We start from the raw sequence: 22,333 nt of genomic DNA on the forward strand, positions 1-22,333 counted from the left end.
TACGCTCCGATCCGTAGAACACCAGTGTTCTTTCTCCTGATAACGACATCCTCTTGAGTAGTCCCCGCCCGGAGATGCGAATGGGGGACTATTTTACCTCCGGAATATTTTACCCAAGAGGAGGCCATCATCATTTAATCGTACAGTAAAGCTGCATGCCCTCGGGAAAAATTAAGGCTGTAGTTTCCCCTTGCTTTCAGCCGTTCGCAGTACCAGCACAGCAAGGCTGTTTTGGTTATTGTTACAAGGCCAGATCAGTCAATCATCCAGACTGTTGCCCTTGCAACTACTGAAAAGGCTGCTGCCCCTCTTCAGGAACCACACGTTTGTCTGGCCTCTCAACAGGTAACCCTCCGTTGTGGTTGCACCTATCTGTATCACAGAGACACGCAAGCCTCCCCACCAACGGCAAGGTCCATGGTTCAACCGCTAGTTAATTGTTAACGTAACGGCCGCACATTTACTTTCTTTATTAAAAATTAATTTCCACCAGTTTCATTTGCATTTTTCCTTTCATTTAGATGTAACCCTTTCCTCCCTCTTTACAGACAGATTAACTTCGGTGACGGTTGCTTTTCCCAAATTCCCATGAGGTACACGCGGTTTAAGTTTTCACTGTCATTGAGGTCGATAAGTGAGGGGAAGGTTACAAGTTAAACCGGGTCATCTCGGCGGCCACCCGTTGAACCACCTCGGCCTTTCCATGTTTCATCATATCGTCTGTTAAGATGTCTGCGAACCGCACGTGAGAAATGAAGTGGTACATCATCATGCTGGAACCACATTTCCTGCCGGACATTCAGTGGCGTAGCTTCGGAGAACGGTTCTAGTACATTTTGTAGGAAGATCAAGTATGCTGGACCAGTTAGCTTGAGTGGAAGCACACGTGGATCCATTACGCATCTGGACTGCAACCGTCGTAGAATGGAAACACGTTTTAGGACATGGGTTCCTATTCAAAATATTATTTACTCACTCCCCTCTACAAGCCCTAGAGGTTTGTAACGGGAACTTATGAACAACCTGTATTGAAGCAAACCACAATATTGTCAATATTTTCTGTTTTCAACGCGATTTTACAAGATTATGATGTCGAAGATCCTAAAGAAAGCGTGGGTTGCAATTACATTAGCTGTAATAGCAGCAAACAACGAAAAAGAGAAAACTGGTCAAAAATGACTGAAAGAAAAGGAGTAAAGTGTTGCATGTTAATTTACTGACTGAAATGGGAATGACGTTTCCCAAAAATTCCATTAACTATTTTCGTGCATCGTCAGAGACATTATTAATACTGATAGCTTAAAAAAAAAAAAAATGGAGAACGGCGTACGTTAATGAGGAGTCGATGGCTGCCGACGAGAGATTGGGATTAACTTCTAGATTTCTGGCGACAGGAAGGTCATTCGAATACTTGAAGTTTAGTTCTATAGTATCAGCAAACACAGTTGCTAAAACTTTGTGGAAACCTGTGAATAAATTATGCTGCCTGGTAAGTGTTTGTTCGTGTCATTAAAGAAAAAAATTATTCTACTTTATGATAATTTGGTGAAACAAATGAATTTCGCACATCTCTTACCAGTTACTGCAGATGTACTACATGTTTATCGAAGTGGACGCGGCTTTCGAAACTACTATGTAATTCACCAGCCTACGCTATAGTTTCAAAAATGGTTCAAATGGCTCTGAGCACTATGGGACTTAACATCTGAGGTCATCAGTCCCCTAGAACTTAGAACTACTTAAACCTAACTAACCTGAGGACATCACACACATCCATGCCCGAGGCAGGATTCGAACCTGCGACCGTAGCGGTCGCGCGGCTCCAGACTGAAGCGCTTAGAACCGCTCGGCCTATATTTTCAAGTTAATAAACAGTATCATGGAGAATCCTCCGCTGACCATCCTAAAGTGGTATATAAATAATAATCCGTGCGTAGGCCTATTAAAATTGTTTTATATTAAATTACTACTTGAAAACTTCAATCTAAGATACAATACGCACAAAGGCAAATTGAAAACATAAACAGCGCACACTAATGCCGTGTGGCTGGATTATGAAGCTCTGTCAACATCATATTGTCAAACCGTCAATACTTGACGTCACACCTTCAGTATGTGCTGACAAACTGAGAATATTTTGAGGCCCATAAATACTTCTCGTCAGTATTTTTAGTACATACAATACGTCAATACGTGCCCTCAGATGGTGAATATATTGTCGGTTTGACAATATTATTGAAAGTGACAGGGTTCCTTTATTCAGATAACTACTTGCAACATTCCTATCTTCCGCCCTCTTGACAAAACTGACATGATCTGTGAAACAGCGAATACAACACGCCCCCTATTACCCGGCTTAATGTGGATCCGAGCCTGCACGGGTAACAGAAAATCACAGATCTGCATCTATACACCGAAAGCCACATTACGGTGTGAGCAAAGAGTAGTTCTGGTACCATTATCTGTTCTCTCTTTCCCTGTAACATCCATGAATATCAGGCGGGAAGAATGATTGTCGCTAAAACTGAGTATCAGCTCTAACTTCTCGAATTTTCTCTTTGTGGTAATTTCTCGAGATGTATCTGGGACAAAGTAATACTACGTCTGACTCTTTCAGGAAACTCTGTATAAGAGTTACACCGACATATCTTATAATTTCATCCATGCATTTCAGTCGTGGTCTTTTAAGAGTTCTTATCTGTATTATTGTTTTTAGGAGTCCCTTAAGTCTCAATAGATGACCAATAGTCTAAGCCCTTCCTTTTATGATGATATTCTATAGACTCTCCTTACCCATCACTTTTTTAAGGACTTCATCATTCAACATCTCATCTGTCCACTTGATTTACTCGATATACCTGTAACACCAAAAAAAAAAATTCAGTCCTTGCCATTCCTCAGTTATCGATTCCCGATCTCATAGTCATACAATGCCACAATTCAAATATATGCTTTCCTTTCAGAAACCTTTTCCAGTTTTATGGGCTATTGCACAGATTAAGTTGTTCTTTTTATCGAAGGCTTTTTTTAATTGCACAATTCTGTTGATGTTACAATAGCAAAAGTATCGATTGTTGCTGCACTCATCAGTTCGAAGAATTTTTTGATGTAGCTGCCCACGTTTGTCTCTCTTGCGAAAGTCTTCTCATATCTGCATAACTACGGCGCTGTACATGCACTGTTAGCTGCTTATTCATTCAAGCCTTGTCCTTCCTCTACAATTTCTACTGCCTCCAGTACCAAATTAACTGCTCGTTAATGTCTCGTGGTGTACCCTACCTACCTATCCCTTCTTGTAGTAAAAATGTGGACAGATCTTGTCTCAATTCGATCCAGTTCTTCTTCATTAGTTCCTCGATGTATCCAATCCGCAGTATTTTTCTGTAGCACCTAATTTTATACGGTTTTATTCTTTTCTTGTCCGTTACGTTCATCTTTCACGTTTCGCTGTCGTACTGGGCTACTGTCTGCCCCCGGTAGCTGAGTGCACAGCGCGACAGAATGTCTATCCCAAGGGCCCGGGTTCGATTCACGCCTGCGTCGGAGATTTTCTCCGCTCAGGGACTAGGAGTTGTGTTGTCCTAATCATCATTATTTCATCCCCATCGACGCGTAAGTCGCTGAAGTGGCGTCAAATCGAAAGACTTGCACCCGGCGAACGGTCTACCCCAAGGGAGACCCTAGTCACAAGACATTTTATTTTTATTGGCCTACAAACCAAATGAATTCGATTCAGTGTTTCTTCACTAGTTCCTCGATCTATCTAATCTTCTTCAGCGTTCTTATGTAGAACCACATTTCGTAAGGTTTTATTCTCTTCTTGTCTATAACGTTCATATTGGGCTACAATCAAACAAATATACAAAACGGAGCATTCCACAGGTTATTACCGTTTTTAAGAACTGTCATCGATCAGATGCGCAGAACTATAGCCCTATACTGCTGACATGAATCTCTTGTAGAATTTTGGAACGTGCTTTATGTTCATGAATCATGATCCAAGACAGGTATTTGTAATGTGGTGCTGAATATTGGATGAATATATACAATAGCAAATGAAGAGATACTGGAGAGAAAAGAGCTCTATGACCCAACTTGACTGAAATAAAACATAGGTTGATGGGACACATCCTGTGGTTTCCAGAAGCAGTTAATTTGGTGTGAGGGAGACTTGGAGTTCATATAGAGATGAAGAGATTTGCACCAGATAAACTACAGTGTGGAACTGGATGAAACCAGTCCTTTGATTAAAGACACCTCAAGAACAACAATTTCACGATATTTCTGGAGATCTAAAGTTTCCTCTGTAGAATTTAACATCGACTCTGCAAACAACTATCGTGTGAAACCTAGCTCGTTCTGCTCTTCTATTGGATCCAGATCTCGGTTTATAGGATGTCACAGAAATGTTGCGACGAATTTCGAGGGATTGAGGAGAGTGTCTTGAGGAACAAATCGAAGATAGGAACCCGTTCAGGAAACATCATCCAACGACGCTACAGAGCGTCGAATTTATAGGCGTCAGCGCCTGCCACTAGGCCACCCATTCGGCAGCAAACGTGTCTTTGTACGCTGATGCACCATAGGCAAAACGGCTCGCAATGTGATTGCGACTGATTGCCACGATCGTCAGTAGAGAAGATGAAGCTAGCTGCTGCGTAGAAGGCCTTGTCTCCTACGAATGCAATGCTCTGCTGCCCCAGTTTTGGACTAGGGTTTCCATTCACAGTTAGTTTTTTCCCTGGAACCCTATAAAATATGCAATGTTTCTTGGTATACAAGAGAAAAATAAACTGCGGGTGGAAACCTGTGCTCGAAACCGTCATCCACTGAGGCTACAGAGTGTCGCGTTCGTAGGAGACAAGGCCTTTCTACGTAGTACCCTCCACTGGTGGTCGTGGTATTCTGTTGCGATCACTGAAAAATAAACAACATTGCGAGACGTTCCGCCTATTGTCCATCAGCGTACTAAGTCACATTTGCTGCCGAAGGAGTGGCCTAATCGCATTCGACACTGATTCGCACTGTCGCCTAACGAACACGAGCGTAAGGGATATTGGGCTACCTCTGTGTCCGAACTGGAGAACTAGCAAATAGCGCACAGCATGGAGAGAAATGTCCGGACTTGTACCCCAACGGCGTGAAATACGACCGTTGCTGTTCACAATACGCATAATATAATATCGGAAACTCCATGGGGCTGTTCAGGGACGATGCTGCTGTATACAGAGAAACGGAAATGCTGAAAGATTATAGTCAAACGGTGGAAGACTTGCAATGGATCGACACTTGTTGGTAGGACTGGCAGTTGACCTCCAACATAAGCAGGCGTTACGTATTGTGCACAAATAACAGTTTCAGTTCAATTAAACAATTGCTAAACCATCACTGGAAACAGTAATATCCATTAATTAATTGGGAGTAGGCATACGTAAAAGTGCAATAGCCACATGAAACTAATTTCAGGGAAGGTAGATGCCAGACCGAAAGTAATTAGAAAAATCTTCAGTAAGTGCAAACCACTATAACACTACCCGCTACTACTAAATTAGTAATATGCCAATAATGTTATTCCTATGAAAGGATACGTCTTTGACCGTGGTCGAACGTAATGGAAAGATATCGGACGAATTTTGTTTCCCTAAAGACTTCTTCTAAAAGGAAGCAGCAGCAGCAGCAAGATAAATGTGAATCGAACCAAAGTTCTATTAGTAATCAAGTAACCTGCAATTACGTAAAAGGTAACTGTCGCCAGCCCAATTAAGCATAGTTGTACGCAGTACTAGCATGGTTCAAAAACAAAGTAAGCTCTTGGGGTTGACTTTACTTGATACAGAACTTCTGTTTTGCAGATAAGATGCAAGGCGGTAGCACAATTTAGCAAGTAATGTACCAGTGATTTGATTTCAACGACACAGGAGGAGTATTAATGCGTTTAAGCGACAACTGGCTCTCAGTAACACAATCTGTACATTACAGTAGGAAGATAACGATAACTGTAGGTGTAATGCTTACTAATGGTGGAGCACTACTGACTTGGACAAGAGGTTATTTTGTTAGTTTAATTATTGGAAGTTACTACTATTGAAATAGTTATAAACTAATTGTATTATACTGATTATTATTTGCGTTCTCAAGGAACATTTACTTGCCTAAAGTAGACCCTAGTATGGTTTGAATATTTGTAGATGAATTTTTAGATATGAAGTAGTAACTGTAAAAAAAGAAGTATATTAATTATTTTGTGTAAAGAAAACTACCTCAAAGTGACACGCTCCACGTCATTGCGAAATGTCGTATTCATGAACTATGGAACAACTATTAGTATATGTATGTAGCCAGTTGTTATTCTTGATTGCAGTTATAGTAATATGACATTTGAATCTAGCTGAACTATTAGCATGGAGACTCAGAAACTAATTTATCGGTAGATTTAGATCGTGGCTGAACACTTTAGTCAAACATAATATGGGAACACTGTTAACTAAATAACACATGAAACTGTAAACATTATTATTTCAATAAGAAGAAGCGTTGAACTGAATACTTTAACTGTCCATTTATGAAAACTACGCAGAGTATTTCAAAACTTATGCTCACTAAATAATTATGGACTTTATAACTCCACAAAGTTGATTAACTTTTGTTAAAGAAGATAATTGCTTTTCTGCTCAATAAAACAGGATACTCGAATTCATCGTAGCACTTGGGATAGCACCCTGTCTAGGTAAACGACTAAGGATAAAACATAGTAGCTCAACAAAAAATTTACAGAACACAAACTTATTATTGAAACTGAAACTACATAAGTGGTACATGTCATTATACAGTACTCAACTGGTAATTTGAGATGAAGGTGGTGGTGGTAGAGTCGGTACCCTGTGCTATACAAATAATAAGGTGGCAAAAGTATTCCTGGATCTTCCTGAATTCTCTTCTTAGCGTCGGATTTTCGTAATACAGAGTTAATCAAAGTATGCCATGAATAATAAGCTGAATTACCTCCGCATCCGAGGCTGTATTATATAATCTTGCAGTTCTTCTCACCTCTTTCAGTTCACAAGATACGCACCATTTGCCTGCTAGCCATCGATTGACTCATGCTACAAAGGAGCTTTGCAGATCGACTGCCAGATCCACCTTTTCTATTCCCGCCTAGCAAGTTCTGTTTCCGAGGGACTGCCCTCCAACTTTTACATGATTACAGACCTATTTTCCCTATGTATGAATCAGTATTACAATTAAAGTTTTGATTGTTACATTCTTTTACAGCCCATTAATTTTGAATTACATCCATAGATTCATTACAACTACATGAATTATCATAAATAATGAATAAACCGTTTACATGGATGTTACGTCAAAGAGCATGGTTCTGCAGAAGTCACGTTAAAAAAAAAAACAGACAAAGTCATTAGATAAGATCATTATAGGTAATATTGAAAATAGTGTTACACCACATGAGAAAGCTTACAAAACATTTGTTCCAAAGATAATTGAGCACTGCCCTCCAGTCTGGGACCTTACCGGATGAGACTGACAGAGGAAATTGAGACTTAGTAAGAAGAGCAGTGTGCTTTGTCACGGCTGCACAAATACGTCACAGAGATGTTCACCCAACTCCAGTGGCAGGTAGGTGTTGTTCATCACAGTGTGTTTTATTGAGGAAAGAACTCACCAGTATATTGTTCCATCCTGAATACCCTTCCCTACTTTCACTCTCCTGATCCCACAAACCGCAGTCGGCTTTTGGCCTAGTCAAGTAGCCCCCTCCATAGAGTTCTGCCTTTGGCATCTTCTCCTCTTGCTCCAAGTATCTGAAGATCTGGGGAGTTTGGTGGCCAGCAGAAGTGTTTAAACTCACTAGAGTGATCCTGGAGCCACTCTGTAGCAATTCTGGACGTGTGAGTTGTCGCACTGTCCTGCTGGAATTGCCCAAGTCCGTCGGAATGCACAATGGGCATGAATGTATGCAGGTGATCAGACAGGATGCTTACGTACGTGTCACCTGTCAGAGTCACATCTAGACGTATCAAGGGTCCCATGTCACTCCAACTGCACATTCCCCACTCCATTACAGAGCCTCCACCAGCTTGAACAGTCCCTTGCTGACATGCTGGGTCTATGGATTCATGAGGTTGTCTCCATACCCGTGAACGTCCATCCGCTCGATACAATTTGCAACCAGATTCTTCCGAACAGGCATCATGTTTTCAGTCATCAACACTCCAATGTCGACGTGGACAGGTCCAGGCGAGGAGTAAATCTTTGTGTCGTGCTGTCATCAAGGGTACACGAGTAGATCTTCGGCTCCGAAAGCCCACATCGATGATATTTCGTTGAATGGTTCGCACGCTGTCAGTTGTTCGCCCAGCGTTGATATCTGCAGCAATTTCCGGAAGGGTTGCACTTCTGTCACGTTGAACGATTCTCTTCAGTCGTCTCTTTATCGCAGGATCTTATTACGGCCACAGGAAGTCGGAGATTTGATGTTTTACCAGATTCCTGATATTCACGGCACACTCGTGAAATGGTCGTACGGAATACCCACTTCATCACTACCTAGGACATCCTGTGTCGCCGACTGTAACACCACTTTCAAACTTACTTAAATCTTGACAACCTGTCATTTTAGTAGCGATAACCGATTTTAACAACTGCGATGGACACTTTTTCTCTTATATATGCGTTGTCGACCGCAGCGCCGTATTCTGCATGTTTATCTTGGAAATTGGAAATTTGTGGTAAGCTCCTATGGGACCAAATTTCGGAGGCCATCGGTCCCTAAGCTTACACAGTACTTAATCTAACGTAAACTAACTTGCGCTAAGGACAAAACACACACGCATGCCCGAGGGAGGACACGAACCTCCGTCGGAGGGAGCCGCGCAAACCGTAGCAACGTGCCTACGGCCGTGCGGCTACCCCGCGCGGCTTTTACATATGTCCGTATTTGAATACGCATGCTGAAAAGAGTTGCTTTGGCGCTTCATATCTTTATTTTGGTTTTTCTTGACAAAATTTTGGATGACGGTAGTTTGTTGACTGAATATGAAGCTTTGGATACCGCTTTTATCCTCGCTTCTATTTCTTGTTTCTCATCATTTCGGTGATTTACTCCAATCCTCGTGGGTTTAAATTTAAACTCTTCAAGTGGTCATCTATCTGTTTGGTGTCTCCCTTTCGTCTTGTAATTTATTTCTGCCCTCATGAATTTTGTTTTCTCGTCATTTACCTCTAATCAAACATCCTTTGATTTTTGAAACAGCAATCCTGCCAATATTTTCAGGCTCATGTAAATAGATACGAAGCCCACACCTACTACAGTAGTACAAGTTTATATGCCAACTAGCTCTGCAGATGATGAAGAAATTGAAGAAATGTACGATGAAATAAAAGAAATTATTCAGATAGTGAAGGGAGACGAAAATTTAATAGTAATGGGTGACTGGAATTCGAGTGTAGGAAAAGGGAGAGAAGGAAACATAGTAGGTGAATATGGATTGGGGCTAAGAAATGAAAGAGGAAGCCGCCTAGTAGAATTTTGCACAGAGCACAACTTAATCATAGCTAACACTTGGTTTAAGAATCATGAAAGAAGGTTGTATACGTGGAAGAACCCTGGAGATACTAAAAGGTATCACATAGATTATATAATAGTAAGACAGAGATTTAGGAACCAGGTTTTAAGTTGTAAGACATTTCCAGGGGCAGATGTGGAATCTGACCACAATCTATTGGTTATGACCTGTAGATTAAAACTGAAGAAACTGCAAAAATGTGGGAAATTAAGGAGATGGGACCTGGATAAACTGAAAGAACCAGAGGTTGTACAGAGTTTCAGAGAGAGCATAAGGGAACAATTGACAGGAATAGGGGAAAGAAATACAGTAGAAGAAGAATGGATAGCTCTAAGGGATGTAGTAGTGAAGGCAGCAGAGGATAAAGTAGGTACAAAGACGAGGGCTGCTAGAAATCCTTGGGTAACAGAAGAAATATTGAATTTAATTGATGAAAGGAGAAAATATAAAAATGCAGTAAATGAAGCAGGCAAAAAGGAATACAAACGTCTCAAAAATGAGATCGACAGGAAGTGCAAAATGGCTAAACAGGGATGGCTAGAGGACAAATGTAAGGATGTAGAAGCTTATCTCACTAGGGGTAAGATAGATACTGCCTACAGGAAAATTAAAGAGACCTTTGGAGAGAAGAGAACCACGTGTATGAATATCAAGAGCTCAGATGGCAGCCCAGTTCTAAGCAAAGAAGGGAAGGCAGAAAGGTGGAAGGAGTGTATAGAAGGTTTATACAAGGGTGATGTACTTGAGGACAATATTATGGAAATAGAAGAGGATGTAGATGAAGACGAAATGGGAGATACGATACTGCGTGAAGAGTTTGACAGAGCACTGAAAGACCTGAGTCGAAACAAGGCCCCCGGAGTAGACAACATTCCATTAGAACTACTAACGGCCTTGGGAGAGCCAGTCATGACAAAACTCTACCAGCTGGTGAGCAAGATGTATGAGACAGGCGAAATACCCTCAGACTTCAAGAAGAATATAATAATTCCAATCCCAAAGAAAGCAGGTGCTGACAGATGTGAAAATTACCGAACTATCAGTTTAATAAGCCACGGCTGCAAAATACTAACGCGAATTCTTTACAGACGAATGGAAAAACTGGTAGATGCAGACCTCGGGGAAGATCAGTTTGGATTCCGTCGAAATGTTGGAACACGTGAGGCAATACTGACCTTACGACTTATCTTAGAAGAAAGATTAAGAAAAGGCAAACCTACGTTTCTAGCATTTGTAGACTTAGAGAAAGCTTTTGACAATGTTGACTGGAATACTCTTTTTCAAATTCTGAAGGTGGCAGGGGTAAAATACAGGGAGCGAAAGGCTATTTACAATTTGTACAGAAACCAGATGGCAGTAATAAGAGTCGAGGGGCATGAAAGGGAAGCAGTGGTTGGGAAAGGAGTGAGACAGGGTTGTAGCCTCTCCCCGATGTTATTCAATCTGTATATTGAGCAAGCAGTAAAGGAAACAAAAGAAAAATTTGGAGTAGGTATTAAAATTCATGGAGACGAAGTAAAAACTTTGAGGTTCGCCGATGACATTGTAATTCTGTCAGAGACGGCAAAGGACTTGGAAGAGCAGTTGAACGGAATGGGCAGTGTCTTGAAAGGAGGATATAAGATGAACATTAACAAAAGCAAAACGAGGATAATGGAATGTAGTCAAATTAAATCGGGTGATGCTGAGGGAATTAGATTAGGAAATGAGACACTTAAAGTAGTAAAGGAGTTTTGCTATTTAGGAAGTAAAATAACTGATGATGGTCGAAGTAGAGAGGATATAAAATGTAGACTGGCAATGGCAAGGAAAGCATTTCTGAAGAAGAGAAATTTGTTAACATCGAATATAGATTTATGTATCAGGAAGTCGTTTCTGAAAGTATTTGTTTGGAGTGTAGCCATGTATGGAAGTGAAACATGGACGATAACTAGTTTGGACAAGAAGAGAATAGAAGCTTTCGAAATGTGGTGCTACAGAAGAATACTGAAGATAAGGTGGATAGACCACGTAACTAATGAGGAGGTATTGAATAGGATTGGGGAGAAGAGAAGTTTGTGGCACAACTTGACTAGAAGAAGGGATCGGTTGGTAGGACATGTTTTGAGGCATCAAGGGATCACAAATTTAGCATTGGAGGGCAGCGTGGAGGGTAAAAATCGTAGAGGGAGACCGAGAGATGAGTACACTAAGCAGATTCAGAAGGATGTAGGTTGCAGTAGGTACTGGGAGATGAAGCAGCTTGCACAGGATAGAGTAGCATGGAGAGCTGCATCAAACCAGTCTCAGGACTGAAGACAACAACAACAACAACAACATGTAAATTTTCAGCGATTAATGCTACCCGTTACCCGCAAAGGCTAGAACGTTCATTTTACTCCTATGCTAATTCCCTCTTCTGTTTCACTTGTTGCATCCAGTGCTTCCTGTATTAATATACTAAACAAGAGTGATGATATTCCGTCTCCTTGGTCTCCTTGCCTGACTTTTGTTTTTATGTCAAAAGCCACGGAATATTCTCCATCCATTTTCACTACCCCTTTGGAGCCTTCAAGTGCAACTTTTACAAGATTTGTAATGTTCTTTGGTATTCTAAACTTTCTACATATATATCGTGAAAAGATCGTAAACGTAAAAATAGAGACATCTTTGCTCAAATGAGTCTTGCCAAGAGTTGTTCTGCCCACGCACAAATGCAAAGGAAAGGGAATGTGGCAGCAGTACATCAAAAACCCCGCCATACACCATAACAGGGCTTGTAGATTACACATGTAGATCTAGCCTCTTGAATTTATATTTAACATTAACGTATCTCTCTTTTTCAGAAAAGCTTTTTTCGCTATTGCCAGTCTTATCTACATCCTTTTCGCACTCTGCCTTCAGCATCAGTAATTTTGTTGCCCAAATACAAAACTCTTCTACTACTTCTGCGCCTCATTTCCGTATCTTGTTTCTAGTCTGCCATCATGTACTCTATTTATTCAACACAATGCCATTATTGGTCCAAATAAGTTCAACTGGAAGCGCATACCGACGGACGGAAGCTTTCCCATTTCCAGTCAAGGTCTGCTGCAAAGTTGTAACTTGCCACAAATGTTCATTATGTAAGCATCCAGACGCAAGATCGTATCGTTGTTGATGTATAGGTTAAATTTTTGTTCAGAAATGATTATATATAAAGGGGAAACGTTGTTAGCAAAAATTAAGAAATTATATTGACCGATTTACTTCAGATTTTTACACGAATCTCTAATAGATTATGTATTTTTAAATTATAATGTATGGATATATTTAAGATATAATAGAGGAATGTTGTTAGAAAACACCTCAAAAATTTCTTGATCGATTTACTTAATATTTTTGCGCAATACTCTAACAAACATTCAGACGGAAATAGGCCTTGTATTTCTTTTTAAACAAACACAGAACAGGTTTACCGTTAAAAACGACAGCGAGAAAAACTGCTGTGCTATGAACATTTGTGGTTTAGTTTTCTTTGTCACAGTCAACTTTAATTACGACGTCAGGGAATTAAACTATCAGACATATTGTTTCTCCTCTAAGTGTATTCTTTCTCCTTTTACATAATTTTAAACAAAATTTGTATGCACAATAATGTGCTGTTTCGTTTTATTCCTCGCAGTCGGTTTTAACAGACAACAGGAAAATTGTATTTATGGCTTATTAGCATATGATTAGTATACTACTACCGAACATGAATCGTCCGAAACTTTGTAATCGTACCCGTTCTCAGATTAAAAGAAGGCGAATTACTCCTTTGCAATACCAATAAACAAGGCCCAAAGTCTAAGAAATGAGGAGATGGGCGGAGAGGGGGGAGGAAATCAACTTGGAGATGGGGAGGAGAAGGTGGACAGAGATGAGAGGAGGAAAACGACAGAGATAATGTGGTCGAGGTGATGGGCAGAGAAAGGGGAGGAGGAGCAGGAGGAGACAGGTTAAAATATGCCATTGCCAGGCCTCTCTGCAAAAAGTGGGACACCACAGGTGTCAATAATTATCGGCCAGTATCATTGCTTACAGCATTTTCAAAAATCTTCGAGAAAGTAATGTACTCAAGAGTGGTTAGGCATCTCAACAGCAATGGGATACTTAGTAAATCACAGCTCGGATTTCAAAAATTCTGTTCCACTGAGACAGGAATATACAATTCCACTGTCCACATAACAGATTCTTTAAATAGTGAAATGTCACGAATATGAATTTTGTGTGACTTGTCCAAAGCATTTTATTGTATGAACCATGACATTATGTTACAGAAATTACAATTCTGCGGTATAAATATAGTAGCATATGAGTTCAAATGGCTCTGAGCACTATGGGACTTAACATCTCAGGTCATCAGTCCCCTAGAACTTAGAACGACTTAAACCTAACTAACCTAAAGACATCACACAACACCCAGTCATCACGAGGCAGAGAAAATCCCTAACCATGCCGGGAATCGAACCCGGGAACCCAGACGCGGGAAGCGAGAACGCTACCACACGAATACGGGCTGCGGACTAGCATATGAGTGGTTTAACTCATACCTACAGAACAGGAAGCAAAAAGTTTCTTTATATGGGTCAAGTTATTTAAATAAGTTTGCCACTTCATCTGACTGGGGTGAAATTACATTAGGTGTTCCACAGGGTTCAATTATGGGTCCTCTTCTGTTCTTAATATATGTGAACGACCTGCCTTCCTATCTGAAACAGGAAGCTGAACTGACACTGTTTGCTGATGGTACAAGCAACATTATTAATCCAGCAAAAGGAACTCCAATTGAAAATGATACAAATAAGATCTTTGGAAAAGTCATTAATTGGTTTTCTGCAAATAGGCTTGTTCTAAACTTTGAAAAAACACAGTACATTCAATTCTCTGCTGCAAAAAGTACAGTTCCTTCAATAAATATAACACATCAACAGAAGTCAGCAGACAGGGTAGAGCATACTAAATTTTTAGGTGTACATGTAATGCGACTAGGTTCAGCAACTTCTGCAATCAAAATAATTGCCAATTTTGAGAATATTGAAATTAGTAAGCTAATATACTTTGCACACTTTCACTCTCTGATGTCATATGGAATAATATTTTGTGGTAACTCAACATTTAGACAAAAAGTCTTCACTGCTTAAAACGAAAGTGGTTAGAATAATGCGTGAGATTCATAGTCGCTCATCTTGTAGGCATCTTTTTAAAACATTGGAAATTCTTACAACAGCCTCACGGTAAATTTACTCACTAATAAAATTTGTTCTCAACAACATGGGCCAGTTTAAAAACAACAGTGACATTGATTGTAATACCAGAGAAAAGAAAGACTTACACGATCCTTTACTCAACCTATCTTTGACACAGAAAGCGGTAAAATATGCTGCCATAAAACTTTCGACAAATTATCAGATGAAATAAAATGTCTGACAGACAGTAGTAATAGCTTCAAAAATAAATTGAAATCATATCTCCTTGACAATTCCTTCTATACCACAGATGAATTCTTGAACAGGAATAAATAAATCTATAAATATAGTATACGCATTTTGCGCCATTTAAGGGAATGGGCTAAATAATGGAAACATTAATCTTTAGCTCTGTGTTGTATTATATATATAATTAAAAAATCTTGTTTCAGATGTGCATTGCTTGTGCACTCGGCACGTCCCGTATCATACGGCTACCGTACCGTGCGATTATCAATGGAACACGCAACCAACTAACTGACTGACAGAGAGGGGAGAGACGGATTTTACGACGAAAATCCAATTCCAATACATATTTAGCAATTGCAAAGCACTGCCGGGTTCACTAGTTCACTGTGTTCACTCTGTTTATTGGAACAAAACAGAGCCTTTTAGAGGAGTCGACTGACTTTGGCCGCAGAAGCCTACGCAATTATACGAGCCTTTAGAGGTTTCGAAGCTCAGTGTTTCATCCTCTCAAGTTTCATCCACTCTCTTTTGAAATCTCTTGTTGACTGGCGAAATCATATATGTATACAAGTAAATTAAATCGTTAATGTTTTGAGCGTGCTGTGAAAAATGCAATGAAATATTTTGTTTACGTTTCCTTTTTCCGCGTTGTAGAATCTCAAACAGCACAAAGCAAGATGTTAGTCACTCAGCATCCTCACAGAATTTTCCAAGTGACAACTGTTCAAAAAATTACAAAGTAAACTTGTTCAATCACAAGTGCTCTCACATTTCTCTGTAAATAACAGAATAGAGAGGTCACACAGTACGGCGACTGGTGCCTGTCTTAATTCCAATAAGAAATAATCTGTGTATTAAAGTGGTTACCATACAAACCCCACTAAAATTGGTCCATGGACCTCAGACTCTCTTTCGCACGGTCCTAAATTGACACTGACGTAACTGTATGAGGCGTTCAGAACCGTAAGGCCCTAAAGCACGCCGTCGTTGACTTTGACATTGTAGCAAAAATGCACGCTTATTATGTCTGTTGGTCTTATGGTGAGCCAAATTTATCTGTGCTGCGGGCCCACATTGTATATACGAACATTCATGAAATGCTGTCTCACCGATTTCTCTGATATTCACTTCCACAAAGGGCCGGCGACAGTACGCTTTAGGCCATTATTGTTTTCAGCGCTTCGTATGTGCTGCAAGAGCTACTGTACAGTGCATGGTACAGGTTTCAGGAGCAAACGTAAAATGGAAGAACATTTGTGTGGATAATTTTTACAATTTAATGCCTCGTCGACGTCCTTAGAGATGCACAACAAAATGGAAGGGAGAACAAACTAATCACTGTCCCGTCGGAAAAATCACTACCGCATTCACTGAGGCGATGAATAATAATAATAAAAACAATAAATTGGAACATGAACAGTGATGTTCCTCGAAAGTAAGCAACTGTGTCGAAAATGATTTAAAAATACTATTATTTCACCAATAACATAACTAGTGAGGTAATATCGGTATTTAATTAACTACGAACATGGAAACCTTGAAGCAGGATGGCTCTTGATATGATCTCTTGATGTTAACCACATCTCTCGGTGAGAGTTTGTTATTACTGCCTTTATGGATATTCACACAGACAATCACAGGCAACCTAAAATCTACTCGATTCTTGGAGAATTTTCATTTGGAAAACATATGTCGGTACTGAAAAGCATAGGCAAGGACAAATGTCTACCAAACATCCTTACCTGAAGAAAGGGCAAGTGAACGATACATGTGCTATTGCAGTCACTTGACGCTGTAAGCAATGGTACAGAGGAGGAACTAGCGACAGACAAGTATTAGAAAAAGCGCCACAGTTATCGAGTACGGTGGCTGCAGGAGGTATTCGGAGATGAAAAGATTGACAAAAGAGATGGAGGACCTCATCAAACCAATTACAAAGACTGGCAACTATTATGGCAATAGCAAAAATAATAATAAAACTGGAAAATTCGAGGCTTCCAGCTCCAGGATAAGGTGTCCATTCGTCCCGCTTTGCCCAGGGCTTTACCTCTTTTTCCAAAATGGTACGCTGTTCCGAAAGTTTTTTTATGGGCCGCCCGAACGTACCGCTTTCTTGTGATGCCCCTTAGCTAAAGTATTTTACACTAGCAATTTACTGTTCAAGTACATAGGCCATGGAGCGCCAATTGTACAATTTGCTCTACAGTCTTTCTTTATAAACCTTTTTTTCATTGTTTGTAGTGCGAATTCACGTTGAGTTGTATTTTCGATTGGTTTACATATTAAGATTTCCGTTGTGGTAAGGAGTCTGTAGACATTACAGTGGATAAATAACAATTTTTAATCTATACAATCACCGTTTCATTATGCCAAAACTAAAGTGCAATTTTTAAAGGAATACTAAAAGTGGGTTTACTTTTACCATCGGTAGTGCAGAAACTGTTCAGTGTGGTACGTGTTTCCCTTAATGCACTTTTTGTGGTGAGATGGAAAAGAAAGAATGAAAGCTGAAACAGTGAAGGCGTTGCTCATTGACAAAACACACTTTCCTGGGGTACCACGTGCTCACTTTTAGGACCAAGTGTCAAAAGCGTATGCAGTTCTTGATAAAATACATAAAAGAAAGAAAGAGTGCGGTGAAAGTGCAGAGAAAGAATTGTAAAAAGTCATTTGGATCATTTGAGTGCACGATGCAAAGTTCAACTTTTATGTCCATTAAATTTTGTCGATACAATCTGTGTCCCGTTTTTTCCTTAACTGCCCCAGGTTTCGATGTGAACTTTATAAAAGGTCACGTCTTTTTTAAAAAAAGAATGTTGTACAACCTAGTCCAGAACGATGAAACATACGAACAGAGGCACTTGGCTCTAAAATGACTCACATTGGCGACAAGTCTGTCTTGCTGCCAGAAGGTATGCAGATATGTTAGTGGTACCTTGAAGAGCAATCGCGGAACAAACAAGAGGCTACACTACTCGAGTGCGGATTTGTCGAAGATCAAAACGTGCCTGCCCAGTAAAAGGTTAAGGAATGTATCACGCCGGTCGCGTGTGTCCGTAGAGCGGCAGATTTGTGTCTTAAATGATGTTCACTTTACAGCTGCCTTGCGAAACGTTCATTTATTCAATTTCCTTACACCACCATATTGCTGTACAATAATGATTTTTGTATACTGATGTTGTTGGTGAGTTACTTATTCTACGGACATTCTATAAAATAACTGTTATAGAATAGTAACTTACTTCGTAGCTTTCTCAAGTAAATAAGTGTCGCAACACCATAGCCTAACGACAGATGTTGAGGAAGTTGTGCTCGAATTCACTTACAAATAAGAAATGTGTACCACGGGTGTGTTAATGGAGCTGAAATGCCCTTAGAGGTTAGGTGGCCATCGGATACAATCCATAGCGCACGCATCGGCGCACGGACTAACCGGACGGGCCCAGCTGCGGCTAAAGCGAGATCGCGAGACGGGGCGACGCAGGATGGTAGGACTGCACAGGAAATGGACGCCTCGAGTTACACTAGCAAAGCTGGATGCGAATGCTGCGACCGTGGTACCTTGCGAGCCGGCAACGTGGACGAGCCGGAGGGCCGCAGCTCCCAGGAAAATCAATATGGCAGTGTGTCGGGCGGCGGCGGCGGCGGCGAGTCCTCAGGGCCGGATGGCACGCGGCCGCCAGCCGCCACCGGCAACGGCAGGCGCGACCGCTGCTGCCATCTGGCGGCCGCTGGCGGCCGCTGCAGCCACAGCCGCAGCCGCAGATGTGTGTCACGCCGGCCAAACAGGAATTGCGTCAGCTGCTATCAGCCCACTGCCGCCGCCGCCGGCTCTGCCTGCCTGCACGCCAGAGGGCCTGCTCGTGTCCATCCACATTCGGAGCCTTACACCCACATCGCGACCTCGCTCTACGGGTTGCGAACACATCTGTGTGATTACTAGAAGCACAATCCGATTTGAAAACGTTAATCCGCATCACTAAATGATTCTAGGCGACTACAGAGATTAGTCCGACCCATCCTCTGCTACGCGTATGTGACATGGACTTCCGCTCTTCCCTCCTTTTATTACGCCCGATAGAGCCTCGAACGCCATGCGGCCCGCCTAGGCTTTCGAATTGACTTATCCTACCCCACCCGCACCGTCTACCAACTTACAAAATTCCCCTCCCTCCTCTTCCCTCTTGAACACATCCTACTGTATCCATAAACACGACAGCAGCACTCCCTAAATTCCCAGCTGCTCATTGCTCCAGATACTCTGCCGCACCTCTACCACGACATTACTCCAAGCTACACATCCACAGTCTCAACATCCTCTCCCAGCGAAACGTAAATAGCCTTCCCTTACTCGACCATGAAAACAGCCCTGATATACACTGAAGACCAGGAGAAAGTGGTACGGCTGCCTAATATCGTGTAGGGAACCCGCGAGCACGCAGAAGTGCCCCAGCACGACGTCGCACGGTTCAAATTGTTTATGGCTCTGAGCACTATGGGACTTAACTTCTAAGGTCATCAGTCCCCTAGATCTTAGAACTACTTAAACCTAACCAACCTAAGGACATCACACACATCCATGCCCGAGATAGGATTCGAACCTGCCTGGTTCCAGACTGTAGCGCCTAGAACCGCTCGGCCACCGCGGCCGGCGACGTGGCATTGGCTCGGCTAATGTCTGAATTAGTGTTGGAGCAAACTGACACCATGAATCCTGCAGGGCTGTCCATAAATCCGTAAAAGTGCGAGGTGGTGGAGATCTCTTCTGAACAGCACGTTGCAAGGCATCCCAGGTATGCTTAATAATGTGCATGTATGGGGAGACGTGTCCAGCGGAAATTTTAAGCTCAGAAGAGCGTTGCTGGAGCCACTCTGTGGCAATTTTCGACGTATGGGGTGTCGCATTGTCCTGCTGGAATTGCCGAAGTCCGTCGGAATGCACAATGGACATAAATGCATGCAGGTGATCAGACAGGATGCTTACGTAAGTGTTACCTGTCAGAGCCGTATCTAGACGTACCAGGGGTCGCATATCACTCCAACTGCACACGCCCCGCACTATTACAGGGTCTCCACCACCTTGAACAGTCCCCTGATGATTTGCAGCGACTATGGATTCATGACATTGTCTCCATATCCTTACACGTCCACCCGCTCGATACAATTTGAAACGAGACTCGTCTGACCAGGCAACATGTTTCCAGTCACCAACAGTCGAACGATTCTCTTCAGTCGTCGCTGGCCCCATTCTTACAGGATTTTTATCCGGCCGCAGCGATGTCGGAGATTTGATGTTTTGCCGGATTCTTGATATTCACGGTACACATGTGAAATTGTCGTACGGGAAAATCCCCACTTCACCGCGCGGGATTAGTCGAGCGGTCTCAGGCGCTGCAGTCATGGCCTGTGCGGTTGGTCCCGGCGGAGGTTCGAGTCCTCCCCGGGGCATGGGTGTGTGTTTGTCCTTAGGATAATTTAGGTTAAGTAGTGTGTAAGCTTAGGGACTGATGACCTTAGCAGTTAAGTCCCGTAAGGTTTCACACACATTTGAACACAAAATCCCCACTTCATCGCTACCTCGGAGATGCTGTGTCCCATCGCTCGTGTGCCGACGATAACACCAAGTTCAAACCCACTTAAATCTTGATAACCTGCTATTGTCGCAGCAGTAACCGATATACAAACTGCGCCAGGCACTTGTTGTCTCGTATAGGCGTTGCCGTCCGCAGTGCCGTATTCTGCCTGTTTACATATCTCTGTGTTTGAACTCGCATACCTATAAAAGATTCTTTGGCACTTGTGACTTCTGAAATTTTCCCGGCGTATTTGTTCTTCTAATAATTTCCGGGTATGCACTTCATTATATATCTGTCCTACCGTCCACCCACATCCTAAGGTTTGGTACGGAACAGCATCCCTCTTCACTCTCCTGAATTCGTCCTTCTCACGCTCTACCCAAACTGCTACGTTCCCATGATACCCCTCTTCCTGACATTCCAGGCCCACTCATCACTTCTCTCACCTATATCTCTATGTTGATCAATCAATACAGCGGTTTCTTACTTTTTAACTCACGCAACTGTCCCCCTGTCTTGTCTTTTGTGAACCATTCCTTTGCCAATTCACCTGTGTCAGTATTTTATTTAATCAAATTTTATTATTTTGAATTATGTAGCTTATGTATCTTTGTTACGCCAAACATTCATTTTGTCAACCGCCGTGTTGAGTTTTATCAAATGTTTTAAACTTTTTACTCTGATATGTATCCGCTGATCCCCGCCCACCCGTCCCACTCGCACATCTGGTGCGAGGGGGGGGGGGGGGGGGGGGGGGGGGGAATGAAACGACAATAAAGGGGAAAAATTAAAGTGATTAGTGCGGCACGCAGGTGTCTGGTGTATGCACTGATGTTTTACACCACAACCTACCTTATGTTACGTGACGTAGATTACTGAGTGCACAAGATTCGTCTTCTCTTTCTTGCAGCTCAATTTGCACGTGATAAGAGGGAAGAGAGTGACAGAGACTAGAATATACAAACCAGTCATGCGGGATGGATACCAGCTGCACCACCTATAGTGCTCTCAAAAGGAAGCCCAAAGACAGGAAAGCATGGCGAGCTACTGCTAACCAACCTGATTGTTGAAGATCTAAGAAGAGAATGCGAGAAGAACGACTGTTGGTAAGGCTCTAGATGGACCCAAATTCTCCTAATTGCGATGTTATGGTCACATGACAGATGCATTTTGCAGGAAGTCAGTACGAGTATATTTCATGACTCGTAACGGAAAATGGTTCTCAAAATTTTGAAGATAACGATCTCCGCCAGGCACAACACTTTTCTCATAGCATTTCACTGGCACACTTCCGCTGACTAAACAAATTTGTCCCAAGTCGTGCAGTTCTTCGAATGTAACCCTTTCACTTCTGTTAATCATCTTTATAACGATACAGACGTTAAAAATTGCGTAAGAATTGATAGAATAAAGCTCATCTGAAGGGAAAGATAACCAAGAGTATCAAGAAAGGAGGATTGTATTCATCAGAAAGAGGGGCCGACAAAGAGCGAAATGGATGGTCATGGATTGGCTGACCTTACCAAGGTAAGAGATGTGAGGATGGAGGAGAAAATCAGAGAACAGAGCTGTATGGAAGCGAATGGTTGAGAAGATGAAAAAAAAAGGACTATGAAGCCTTACTGACGATCTCAAGAAATGGCTGATTCCTGAGAATTATAGGATAATTGAGTGGGGCATTGATTCCTATGAGGTGGTGAAACATTTTACCGCACTTTTATGAGTCAATAGGTAGTGT

At 41.8% G+C, this 22,333-nt stretch overlaps 1 protein-coding gene across 3 annotated transcripts in view; it reads right to left on the reverse strand.

Moving 5' to 3' along the window:
- LOC126337007 (uncharacterized) overlaps nucleotides 1–22,333 on the reverse strand; it is a 702,260-nt gene that overhangs the window by 538,675 nt on the left and 141,252 nt on the right. For 2 of the 3 annotated variants that reach the window (XM_050001256.1, XM_050001255.1), the window contains exon 1: nucleotides 18,581–18,660. The exons of the other annotated variant lie outside the window; for it this stretch is intronic. The gene's annotated coding sequence lies outside the window, so the exon portion shown is untranslated. Of the gene's footprint in view, nucleotides 1–18,580; nucleotides 18,661–22,333 lie in introns of those variants that run through there. 3 annotated transcript variants of the gene reach the window in all.

The sequence above is a fragment of the Schistocerca gregaria genome, chromosome 2, assembly GCF_023897955.1.
Source record: "Schistocerca gregaria isolate iqSchGreg1 chromosome 2, iqSchGreg1.2, whole genome shotgun sequence".
Taxonomy (NCBI): domain Eukaryota; kingdom Metazoa; phylum Arthropoda; class Insecta; order Orthoptera; family Acrididae; genus Schistocerca; species Schistocerca gregaria.